A 13,783-nucleotide genomic window follows, 5' to 3' on the forward strand; every position below is an offset into this window, starting at 1 on the left:
GATTGAGCTACCCAGGTGCCCTGTAAAGACCTTATTTTCAAATAAGGTCACATTCACACATCCTGGGGGTGAGGACTTTAACATTTTTTTGAAGGGGGGACATTATTCACCCTGTAACAACTGTTTCAAAGGAAAAACCAAAACACGGATTGATACAAGTAAAGGAATGTTGAGATGAATTGCAAATGGAGATGAAACTGTTCTGTCCAGTTTTAAGGACAGTTGGGGTGATAGTGGGCTGGTCAGTTAAATCACTACCAGACAGATAAAAATTATACATCTATCCATTACCTACAGCTTACAAAGCTTTACGAAATAATTCAAATACAATGAACAGAGCTAGAATCTCATAACCTGAAAGATTAGTCTGTAGAAGGGCGTGCATAGTTTTACACTAAACATTTAACATTTTCCTATACTATTGTTAGTCCATGTATTTTATTCTGTGGATGAAATGGTCTGAAAATCTGCTGTGCATTAAGTGGTCCTGACATCTCATGTGCATGATTTACTTTCTTGGCAAACTTACACCCATCTCCCTTTTCCAGGTCTGTTTCCTGTAACACTGAGTGGGAGATTTGACCACGTTTCCTTAGTGGGCCTTTGGGATGCTTGAGGCCAGCACTACCCTCTCTGGAGACGTATAGAGCATGTTACAGATGCTCTCTGTTCTTTGCTTCTTAGTCACCTCGTGGAGGCAGGAAAGCAGGGCCCTCGGTAGATGTGTCGCTGCAACTACATAAGCTGCAAGATAGGACACATGGGCCAATTTCTGCATCGTATTTACGATCTGCGGTCTTCACACCTCAGCCTCCAAAATGTATAAGGGCATAACTTGTTGCTGTTACTATCTCCGTCGGCTGGGCCTATTGAAATTCTTCCCCTAGCCACATGAGAGAAAAGAACACACAGAGACAGAAACACGTATTCAAAATGTCTGCACATTAAAAAATGAAACCCAAGCAAGAATTTCATAATAAAGTGTTTTTAAGGAATAACAGATACAGGGACTCAAAAAGGAAATCTCTTTCTCCTTAATAAGAATAATGTTAGGAAAAATGAATTCAGGAATTCTCTCTCTGGTGATTCATATTCTCAGACGTTTTTTGGCATTCTCACTACATAGTCCCCCCCCCCCTTTTTTTTTTTTTCTGTGTTTGGGTTTTTTTTTTTTTTAAGAAAGAGAAAATATTACTGGAGAAAACCATGCCAAGCCTGAGAATGTTGAGTACCCGAGGCCAAGCTCAACAAGGCCAGGGAACTTTCCGGTGAGAAATGATCCTATCTGTAACAAGGCCAGTCTCATGGGCTGTAGCTCACAACTGGCAGGAAGGCAGTGAAGTGTCCTTTGGTCTGTATGTCCCGCTTTTTGATTTATTCCCACTTATTTAACCTCTTACCAGTTTCCTAAGCTTCACTCTGCCCGAAAGTTTCACGAGCAGATGTCCTGCCCAAGTCAAAAGTCTCAATCTCGAATTGTTTCAGCACCCTCAGCCTCTTCAGGCAGAACCCGCACTGCAATGCCAAGGGGGCCCTCACCATGTTTCTTTCTTCTGTCTTGGTGAACTTGTCTCATATGTCTGGAGAGAAAACACAAAGGGGATAGGGCCACTTTCCACTCTGTCTGTAAATCCCAGGCCGGCTTCTCTCAGGTGGCTGCTGCTGCTTCTTCTTCTTCTTCTTCTTTTTCTTTTTTAAATATTTATTTATTTTGAGAGAGAGAGAGAGAGCAAGCAGGGGAGGGGCAAAGAGAGAGGGGAACCGAGGATCTGAAGCAGGCTCTGAGCTGACAGCAGAAAGCCCAACGTGGGGCTCAAACTCACAAACTCAGATCATGACCTGAGCCGAAGTCTGATACTTAACTGACTGAGCTACCCAGGTGCCCTCTTTTTTTTTTTTTTAAATATTGATTTATTTCTCTTGAAAGAGAGAGAACGCAAGCATGAGTGGGGGAGGGGGAGAGAGAGAGAGAGAGAGAGAGAGAGAATCCCAAGCAGGCTCTGTGCTATCAGTGCAGAGTCCAACTTGGGGCTTGATCTCACAAACTGTGAGATCACTGTGATCATGGACACACAGTTGGTTAAGGGCTTAACCAACTGAGCCACCCAGGTGCCCAGGCTTCTTAATTTCTTTTGAGACTTGGCAAGTGTGCTACTTTGCCTAGTTAACTCATCCCTTGGAACCCATGGCACTTGTATCTCTTAGGAGCTATACACTCTTTCTAGACTTTCCCAGTTCCCCTCACCTACCCCTTCTTCTCATATATCTTCAATTTACTAAGTGCTGACTCTATGACAGGCAATTCGCTAAGCACTTTGTTGCATTATTTTTATCCCACCTTCAAAGCAGCTCTGTGGGTTAGGTAAAATAATGACTCCAGGCTTACAGTTGAGAAAACAATGTAAGGGCAGTTAGAAAACCTGTGCATGATCACTGCTAAGTTAAAGAGTCAGGATTTGAACCCAGGCTTCACTGACTGAAAAGCCAGTATAATTGACTTCCCTGATCATGTGCCATAGGGCTGAAACTTCTTTTATGAGATTCTAGGAAAAGAACAGCCAAATCTGTATATTTTGTCACTTATGCAACTTCAAGGACACTTGAGTTGCTAGAAGTGATTTAGGGTGGAGGACTAGGGTTAGGAAAATTATGATGGGTTATTGACATTCTTATAATGTGATGCTTCCCTCTTTCTATTGGATTGTTTCCTTTCTGGGACTTCTCTCAAAGGCTGAGACTATCCTGGTGCCTTGTTAAACTCTCTGGAGGCAAAAGATTACATAATTTTCAGGGGGCCAGACTTTTAATGAATTCTAGCAGGGATGGCCTTGAGTTAAATTTAGAAAAATCTAAAGTTTTATATCTGGGATGCCATCTCCAATTTTTGTTATTCTTTTCCTCTTTAAAATAAACCCATTAACAAAAGTACTTTGAGCAAACGTTAATCAGGCCCTTGGACCTTCCTCTGGGCCCATCTTTGTGTGTCCTTATAAAATCTAGTTTTAGTGAGAACCTTGATAAGTCAGTTTAACTAGAGCCACTCACTCTTGATATCTGATCACCTTCGCTATCTGATCAGGTTCTTCATCCCCCAGGTGATGTCTGATCATCCTGGCCTGTTGTCAGCAAGAATCCCATTAGGTGGGTTTAGCCAGAACCCCTCTTATACCTTAGTAAGTTTTCATCCACTACCCCCCACTCTCTCCTTGGCTTTAAATTCCCACTTGTCCATGCTCTACTTGGAGTCAAGCCCAGTCTCTCTTCCCCACTGTAGAATCCCATTGTGGTATTCCCTGTATCTATCATTATGGTCCTGAATAAAGTCTGCCTTCCCTTCTTTAACAAGCCTCATTGAGTATTTTTTTCTTTAACAGTTATGGTGCTGTGACTCAGATCGGATCAGATTCATCATCTGGGCCCCTGGGTGATCTTAAGGCCACTTAGGACCTTAAGAATGCAAAGTTGAAGTCTTTATCTTCCCTTCTGCCTGATAGGTTGGGGATCCTATGGAGAGTCTGACTCTGGAACTGGTGCTACAGACAGACGTTGTTAAAGCTGGTAAGGACAGATTTTGACTTGTAAGATTCTGAGTATACTCTACAAGCTGATTTAGAGTCCCAGACAAACAGATGCTGGGGTATAGTCCTACATTTCTCTATTTGTAAGAAGATGAGTTGGAGTCCCAGGCTTCCTTGAAAGGTACCTGCTGAGCTGGAAGTCTCTTCTTTCTGGATCTCTTTCCTGAGAGGGGATTATTTCCTACCTCTCTGGGCTGGAAGTCTTTCTTCTTGGCTCTCTGTGAGGCCTCTCTGTTGTCCTCATTGGATTCTGCTTCTCCCATGGGAACGTCTCAGTTGACTGAAACCCCCTTCTTGTACCTCTATTAATTATGAGCTCTGCCAACTCATCTGCTTCTTTTCTTGTTAGCATGATTTTGCTGAGGACAATGTAGAGCTCCACTGGCCTCTTTGGAAAACCTGAGATCTCCCCAGACTGGTTCCTCTAAGGCCTCTCCTTCTCCATTGTGTCTCTCCTCCTTCCTCCTCTTACCATCTTCTGGAGAGAAAACACTGAATCCTTGAATCCTTTTATATGTTCCCCCTCACACCCCTTCTTCCTTTATTCCTCTGTCCAACCTTGCCAGACTTCTCCCTTCTCACCTTATCCTCTCAACTCCCTACAGCCACTTGAATTTTAGGCCACCTATCCTCCCTCGGGGGCTCTCAGGAGACTCTGGGACCTCTAAAAGCAACCACCTGAGACTGAAAAGAGAAAAAAAAAAAAGCTGAAACCAGAGATAGCTGTTTTGTCCACTCATATGTACACTGGAGATATCCAGACAGCTGCTAGATGTCTCTGTAGTCACCAGCCTAAAGTTTAGTTTACATTCAGAGCAAAAGAAAATGTTAAGTCTTCTCCACAAATATTGACATACAGGTAACCTTAACTTGTCCATTTGCTGGAAATACAATACAGATAAAAACATAAAGTGGAGATAAACCAGTGAGTTTGTATTACTATGTTTTATTAACTTTAAGACTAAAATTTAGAATGAAAGCTAAAAAAAAATCTCTATTTGAATATATGTTTATGTACGTGTGTATGTATGTCTGTATGTTATTTACAAGTGATATTTTTCCATCTCCAGCTGGTATTACTAAATTAATTTATAAAATCCCCCAGATGAGTTCTACTCAAATTGGTTTAGAGGCAAGTGGGTACTTACATAAATTAATTGTCTTAAAACTCTCAGATATGGAGAAACTAACCAGTGTGTGTGTGTGTGTGTGTGTGTGTGTGTGTGTGTGTGTGTGTTTATGTGTTTTAGGTTCACATGATCAGGGATATTCTTTGGTAAATAAAGCTACTTAAAAAATGGTTGGTAAAATTAAATAGGTGTGCCCTCAGAATTCTGAAGATTAATTATAATGTGGATATACAATTTTTCCTAACTAGATTTACCAGTCAAACAAGCTTATATTATCTCTACTATATGTTTAAAATTATAAAACTATAAATTTACCCTAAGAATAAAATGTACAATAAAAATAAATTGCTTGATGAATGTCAACATGGCAGTAAAAAAAAAAAAAAAAAAAAAAAAAAAGGAAAAAAGGGGGGAGGAACCAAATGTTTAACTTTTAGATTCTTTGCTTCTGTGATTTGTTTGAAAGTTGCCTGATTTTCCAACAGGAAAAATAACTTACAATGATGGCTAGCTTTGTTTAATGTCTCATGAAATTTTCATGAGCAACTCAAGCATAATTATAAGAACAGGTGAATTAAAACGATGTAAATGGGATACAAGTTTATTAATGAACTCTTCAATAATAATTATGCTTTATAATATGTCTACTTAAAAATAGATGCAAAAATCTAAGATGTTATATATGAACCTAATGGTAACCATAAATCAAAAACCACTAGTAGATATGCAAATTATAAAGAGAAAGGAATCCAAGTATATCACTAAAAACACCCCAGCAAACCATGAAAGAGAGCAAGGGAAGAAAGGATCAGAGAAAAACTACAAAAACAGCCACAAAACAAGTAACAAATGATGATAAATTCATGTCTATCAATACTTAATTTGAATGTAAATAGACTAAACACTCAATCAAAAGACATAGGCAGACAGAGTAGATAAAAAAAAAAAAAAACAAGATCCATTTATAGGTCACCTATAAGATACTCATTTTAGAAATAAAGACACCTGCAAATTGAAACTGAGGGGATGGAGAACATTTATCATGCAAATGGATGTCAAAAGAAAGCCAGAGTATCAATATTTATATTGAACAAGATAGACTGTAAAACAAAGACTGTAGAAAGAGACAAAGAAGGACACTGTATAATAATAAAGGGGAGAATCCAAGAAGATATAACAATTATAAATATTTATGCACCCAACATGAAAACACCCAAGTACATAAAAAAGTTAATAACAAACATAAAGAAATTAATTGATAGTAATAAAATAATCATAGGAAACTTTAACACCCCACTTACGTTGATGGACAAATCACCCTAACAAAATTAATAAGAGGGGTGCCTGGGTGCCTCAGTCAGTTAAACGTCCAATTTCTGCTCAGGTCATGATCTCACGGTTCCTGAGTTCAAACCCTGCGTTGGGCCCTGTGCTGACAGTTCAGAGCTTGTTTCAGATTCTGAGTCTCCCTCTCTCTCTGCCCCTCCCCCACTTGTGCTCTGTCTCTCTCTCTCAAAAATAAATATTTTAAAAAATTAAAGAAAATCAACAAGAAAACAATGTCTTTGAATGACACACTGAACCAGATAGATTTAACAAATATATTCAGAGCATTGTAACCTAAAACAGCAAACTGCATATTCTTTTCAAGTGCACATGAAACATTGACCAGAATAGATCACATATTAGGCCATAAAACAAGCCTCAACAAATTCAAAAAGATCAAAGTCGTGGCATGCATCTTTTCTGCCCACAATGCTGTGAAACTAGAAATCAACCACAAGGAAAAATCTGGAAAGACTACAAATACATGGAGATTAAATGACATGCTACTAAAAAATGAATGGGTCACCAAGAAATCAAAGAAGAAATAAAAAAGTACATGGAAATAAATGAAAATGAAAATGCAGTGGTCCAGAACCTTTAGGATGCAACAAAAGCTGTTCTATGAGGGAAGTTTATAGCAACACAGACATACCTTAAGAAGCCAGAAAAATCTCAAATAAACCTTACACCTAAAGGAGCTAGAAAAAGAAAAACAAACAAAACCCCAAACCAACAGAAAGAAGGAAATAATTAGAGCAGAAATAAAGATTAGAGCAGAAATAAATGCTATAGAAACTAAAAAATCAGTAGAACCGATCAATGAAACCAGGAGCTGCTTCTTGAAAAGATCAAAAAAGTTGATAAACCTCTAGCCAGACTCATCACAGAGAGAGAGAAAGAGAGAGAGAGAGAGAGAGAGAGAGAGAGAGAGAGAGAGAGAGGATTCAAACAAAATCACAAATGAAAGAGGAAAAATAGCAACCAACACCACAGAAATACAAACAATTGTAAGAGAATATTATGAAAAACTATATGCCAACAAATTAGACAACCTAGACAAGATAGATACATTCCTAGTAAAATATAACCTACCAAAACTGAAGCAAGAAGTAGAAAATCTGAGCAGACCAATTACTAGGAGAGATTGAATCAGTAATAAAAAAATTCCCAACAGACAAAAGTCCAGGACTAGACAGCTTCATGGGTGAATTCTACCAAATATTTAAAGAAGAGTTAATACCTACTCTTCTCAAACTATTTCAAAAAATAGAAGAAAGAAATTTCCAAATTCATTCTATGAGGCCAATATCACCCTGATACCAAAACCAGATAAAGACATCACACACACACACAAAAAGAGAACTACAGGACAATATCTCTGATGAACATAAATGCAGAAATCATCAACAAAATACTAGCAAACTGAATCCAACAATACATTAAAAAAATCATTTACCACACTCAAGTGGGATTTATTCCTGGGTTGCAAGGGTGGCTCATTATTTGCAAATCAATCGAGGTGACACATCACATTAATAGAATAAAGGATAAAAACTGTATTATCATTTCAGTAGGTGCTGAAAAATTATTTGACAAAGTACAGCATCCATGTATGATAAAAACCTTCAACAAAGTAGGTTCAGAGGGAACATACCTCAACATAATAAAGGCCCTGCATGAAAAACCCACATTTAACATCATCTTCAATGGTGAGAAACTGAAAGCTTTTCCCCTAAGATCAGGAACAAGACAAAGATGTCCTCTCTTACTACTTTTACTCAACATAGTACTGGAAGTCCTAGCCACAGCAATTAGACAACTAAAAGAAATAAAAGGCATCCAAATTGGTAAGAAAGAAGTAGTAGTTTAGCTATTTGCAGATGACATGATACTATATATAGAAAACCTGAAAGACTCCAACAAACTACTAGAATGGATAAATGAATAAAGTTGCAGAATACAAAATCAATGTGCAGAAGTCTGTTGCATTTCTATACACTAAACATGAAGCATCAGAAAGATAAATTAAGAAAACAATCCCATTTATCATTGCACCAAAAATAATAAGACATCCTAACCAAAGAGGTGGAAGACCTGTACACTCAAAACTCTAAAACACTGATGAGAGAAGTTGAACATGGCAAAGAAATGGAAAGACCTTCCATGCTCATGGATTGGGAGAACAAATATTGGTAGAATGTCTATACTACCCAAAACAATCTACAGATCTAATTCAATCCCTACCAAAATACCAACAGCATTTTTCACAGAATTAGAACAAACAATCCTAAAATTGTATGGACCCACAAAAGACCCCAAATAGCCAAAGCAATCTTGAAAAAGAATAAAACTGGAGGTATCACAGTCTGAGACTTCAAGTTATATTGCAAAGCTATAGTATTCAAAACAGTATGGTACTGACACAAACACAGACACATAGATCAATGGAATAGAAAACTCAGAAATAAACCCACAATTATGTGGTCAGTTAATCTTTGACAAAGCAGAAAACAATATCCAATAGGAAAAAGACAGTCTCTTCCGCAAATGGTTTTGGGAAAACTGGTCAGCCACATGCAAAAAATGAAACTGGACTGTTTTTTACACCATACACAAAAATAAACTCAAAATGGATTAAAGGCCTAAATGTGAGATCTGAAACCATAAAAATCCTAGAAGAGAGCACAGGTAGTAATGTCTCTGACATCAGCCATAGCAACATTTTTCTATATATGTCTTCTGAGGCAAGGGAAACAAAAGCAAAAATAAACTTTTGGGACTATATCAAAATAAAAAGTTTCTGCACAGCAAAAGAAACAACAGAACTAAAAGGCAACCTACTGAATGGAGAAGATATATGCAAATGACATATCTAATAAAAGGTTAGTATCTAAAATGTATAAAGAAATTATACAACTCAACAACCCCAAAACAAATAATCCAATTAAAAAATGGGCAGAAGACATAAACAGACATTTCTCCAAAAAAGACATCCAGATGGCTAGCACATGAAAAGATGTTCAACATTACTCATCATCAGGGAAATGCAAATCAAACCCACAATGAGATATCACCTCACACCTGTCAGAATGGCTAAAATAAGAAGGAAGTGTTGGTGAGGATGGAGAAAAAGGAACCCTCTTGCACTGTTGGTGGGAATGCAAACTGGTGTAGCCACTGTGGAAAACAGAATGGAGGTTCCTCAAAAATTTAGAAATAGAACTATCTTATGATCCAGTAATTGCACTACTGGGTATTCCCCCCCCCCCGATCACAAAAACACGAATTTAAAGGGATACATGCATCCCTATGTTTATAGCAACATTATTTACAATAACCACATTATGAAAGCAGCCCAAGTGTCCATTGATAGATGAATGGATAAAGAAGATGAGATGTGCATATATAATGGTATATTATTCCACAATAAAAAAGAATGAAATCTTGATATTTGCAATGACATAGATGGAGCTAGAGAGTATAATGCTAAGTGAAATAAGTCTGTCAGAGAAAAACAAATATCATATGATTTCACTCATATGTGGGATATAAGAAACAAAACAAATGAGTAAAGAAAAAAAAGTGAGAGAGACAAACCAAGAAACAGACTCTTTACTATAGAGAAAAAACTGGTGGTTATGGCAGGGAGAGGGGGAGGTTAAATAGGTGATGGGGATTAGGGAGTACACTTGTGATGAGCACCAGGTATGCGAGTGTTGAATCACTATATTGTACACCTGAAACTAATATAACCCTAATTTAATTCCTATACTGGAATTAAAAAAACATAGTTGTGGGGTGCCTGGGTGGCTCAGTTGTTTAAGTGGCCAACTTTGGCTCATCATGATCTCAGTCTCAGTGTCAGTTCGAGCCTTGTGTTGGGCTCTGTGGTGACCGTTTAGAGCCTGGAGGCTGCTTCTGATTCTCTGCCCCTTCCCTGCTCATACTCTCTCTGTCTCCTTTCCTCCCCCCGCCCCACCAAAAAAAAAAAAAAAAAAAAAAAAGTTGCAAAAATCTTTTTGATAACTTGAAACCTTAACACTATACTAAGTTTAGTTAAATTATAGACATTCATTGAATATCTAGATCACTTCCAAGTAAGATACAATATTAAAACAGTTATTTGCCAAACCTAAGTTTATCTACTTTTGGCATCTTGTTTTTATACAGAATACAAAAGCTAGAAATATTTGAGTCTGTCAATAAACCTGAAAAATTGTACTGGGAGAAAGATACGCCTCTAGAGAATTATGAAATAATTTATTCATAAATTTGCTACAGAATGATAGTATGTGGCAGACAGTTCACAACAGCCTGATTCCTGGTTTTCACTGAAAACTAGGGTTACTGATGGTTAAAAATTCTAATCCATACTGTGTAAATGAATCTACTAGAAATAATAAAAGTTAAGAAAAAAGAAACTCTGTGCAAAGAAAGATGTATTTTTGATAAGTGAAAATATGAAGTGTGTGTTTTTGTTAAAGGAAAAAGAAATTTTGTTCTAAAGTAGAATGACTAATTGTTCCAGACTTAAAATAGGAAAGAATAGGACAAAAACTGAATGAATATTAAAATAAATTTAAAAAAAAATTTTTTTTTCAACGTTTTTTATTTATTTATTTTTGGGACAGAGAGAGACAGAGCATGAACGGGGGAGGGGCAGAGAGAGAGGGAGACACAGAATCGGAAACAGGCTCCAGGCTCTGAGCCATCAGCCCAGAGCCCGACGCAGGGCTCGAACTCACGGACCGCGAGATCGTGACCTGGCTGAAGTCGAACGCTCAACCGACTGCGCCACCCAGGCGCCCCTAAAATAAATTTTTAAAGAAGGTTTATGGAAAAGGAATCTTGGAAAAAGAATTTTTTTCTTGGGTGATCAGTACTTGCCAAGATTGGTTGGATTATTTATATATATATTTTTAATTAGGCTTAACATTACTAACTAGTAGAATAATACAAAATTAGAACTTGTTTTTCTCTCTCTGTTAAAACAACAAAATTTTCTTAGATTACTGGTCTGCTCTTAATAAGACACTGTAAAAAAATTTTTTTTCCTTACTTGTTAAGTCATCTGCCTGGGAAATCAGGATTTTGTGTCTTAAAATAATTTCCCGTGCTTCATGTTGTCTTTATCAGGTCTTTGATTACTTAAGAAAGCCAAGTATTCTCAATATTAAAAGAGGTATGATTTTTTATTTTTTTTTATGTTTTATTTATTTCTGAGACAGAGACAGAGCATGAATGGGGGAGGGTGAGAGAGAGGGAGACACAGAATCCAAAGCAGGCTTCAGGCTCTGAGCTGTCAGCACAGAGCCCGATGCGGGGCTCGAACTCACAGGCCCTGAGATCATGACCTGAGCCAAAGTCTGTCGCTTAACCGACTGAGTCACCCAGGTGCCCCAGAAAGAGGTATGATTTTTAAAAATAACTATGTAACTTTCTGTATTTGCCTTTGAAATCTTTTAATTGTCACTTTGGTTGAATGAGTAACTAAGTATTGTTTCAATGTGACTTGTGATCCTGAGTGGTCATGTGTTCAAACCTTTTGACATTTTTGACGATTTTCCAAAATTGAATGCTAAATGGAATCTTTGTTACTTCAAACTAACTTTGAGATTTCCTAGAGCACTCCTGGAAAGTCTCAAAGGATTTGTCTCTTACTTTGTAAAAGAGAGATGTTAAACTAATTAGGATTATTTGGCATGTTAAATTATGTGGGAAGCATTGTCAAATTGGAAGTGATTCCATGTGAATCTTCATAGGTTATATGTGTATGGATATATGTTACTAAATTGTGTGAAGGTCTTAGAAATTTGCAGTACTCTCATTGTCCAGTTATTATGTTAAAATGTTGTATGCCATAGAAATAACTATTTTTCCTTATCAAATGAACTCTCATCAGAACTTTAACCATGGCTATTTTATGTCTTACTATTCATAGATAGTTAGTCTTACTCTGATTCTTTGAAGGGATTTATAACTATAGCTATAGTTATAGCTGTAGCTATTGACCTATTAACTGTACGTCAGAATGCTGAATGATGGCATCACTTGAATAGTTTTGACAGTATGCCACTGTACTGAGAATTTACACATCTAATGAAAAAAAAGCTGATGGATTCATAAAATGCTGACCTAAGATCAAACAGAACAAGAATTAATTCATGGGATTAGATCAACTCATGAGGATGATTATAAGTTTTCTATGAATTTTTGTTTGCAACGTTCACTGCTGGCTCTTTAGTATTTTCCAGATTTAGAAAAGCCTTTCCCCCTTTTTCTTTTAAAGTAAACTTGCAGAAGTTTGGTAAATTACACCTTTGTAAACAGAATTGAAACATTTATCTTTTCTTTGTACTTGATCCCTTCAGAATGTGGAAACTCTTAGCATTCTTATTTTCATGACAATATGGTTATTTGCAGAAGTTTAATAAGAATCTGTTCTTGTAATAAGACACAATTAGAAACATTGGTTATATTAGCAAGGCTTTGACTGGAATGTTATATTTGAGAATGATGTGCATCAGATCAGGTGTGACCCAACAGCTTTAAGGAAATAAGGTTGACTCTAAGGAGCCAATGCTTATAAGGCTCCCCCTTAGAAAATCTGGACTGTATCTGGCTTACATCATTCCCCACCTTACAGATGAGTAAGGAAGGTCACTTCTTGGCAGATCCAGGAATCATAGGATATTTGGGAGATACTGAGAAGAGAGGAATCCCCCCAAATCAGTAGATACTGCAAGCAAACTATGGTAGTGAAGTCGTAGCTTGGCTTCCTAGCCTTGAGAGGCTTTTCAAAGTCCAATCTATAATTTCCAGTGAAAAGTTCCAGCAAAGCAAACCAAAAAGTGGGTTCTTGCTTCACTTGTGTAAATAATCAGGCCAAGATTACTTACACAGACCAGACTTACTTCACAAACAAATTAGTCTTGCTTTGATTACCTTTGAAATCAAGAAATGGGGTGATTATAGAAAGAATTTGTTTTTTATTTCGGTGGAGAACTATAGTGTACCCTTGTGGGCTCTGTCTTGCACGTTTTGCCAAATCTTAACTAAGTCCTGAATCCTTTCATTTTGCTCCAATATCTGATTACAACTCTCCAAATTAGTTTCTAATTATTCTCCTTTCTGATTTGGAGTTAAGACTGCCCTTTTCTGGAATTAAAATAAAAACTAAAATGCAGGAGGAGGAGGAGGAGGGGGGCGGGGGGAGAAGAAAAAAGAATGCCGTTTTCCAGAAGTCCTTCAAGCTAAAGCTGGATGACTTGATATAGACTTAAAAAAAAAATGGCCACAACAGATTATGTATGGGCAGCCTCCATGCCTTCTGTCGTGTGGACCGTTCACAAAGTTCACTGGGACACCTAATGCCATCACCAAAGGCATTCAAACGGCAAATCAGGAATATTGATCAGATGGCCACTGCCATCCTTACTCTACCTTCTAGAGATGCTTCAAGCTCAAGCCTAAAATCTGAACTGATTGCCCTCTGGACTCAGAAACTGGGTTTCTAACAAACTTTGTTTTTCCTTTAGTTTCCTAGAAACTCCCCTCATTAAATGCCTGACTACTAGCACCATCCAGCAAAATGTCATTATATTTTTATATATCTATACCACCTATTCAAACCCCTGAACAAATCTCAAGGACTTGTGGCCATGACCTGTGCTATAAGAAGGAAAATTGATCAGATAAAATCATTCACTTGCTGTAATAGGGTTATTCTTCTGGGCATAAAAGAGCACT

At 37.4% G+C, this 13,783-nt stretch overlaps 1 long non-coding RNA gene across 1 annotated transcript in view; it reads left to right on the forward strand.

The window, feature by feature from the left end:
- Positions 1-1,176: 1,176 nt before the first annotated feature.
- Positions 1,177-13,783, forward strand: part of LOC121040623 (uncharacterized) — a 150,168-nt gene continuing 137,561 nt past the window's right edge. The window contains exons 1-2 of the long non-coding RNA XR_005795374.1: positions 1,177-1,268; positions 3,495-3,558. This is a non-coding gene — a long non-coding RNA (uncharacterized LOC121040623). The remainder of the gene's footprint in view (positions 1,269-3,494; positions 3,559-13,783) is intronic.

This window comes from Herpailurus yagouaroundi, unplaced genomic scaffold, assembly GCF_014898765.1.
Source record: "Herpailurus yagouaroundi ecotype Mexico unplaced genomic scaffold, PumYag 182, whole genome shotgun sequence".
In the NCBI taxonomy this organism is placed as follows: domain Eukaryota; kingdom Metazoa; phylum Chordata; class Mammalia; order Carnivora; family Felidae; genus Herpailurus; species Herpailurus yagouaroundi.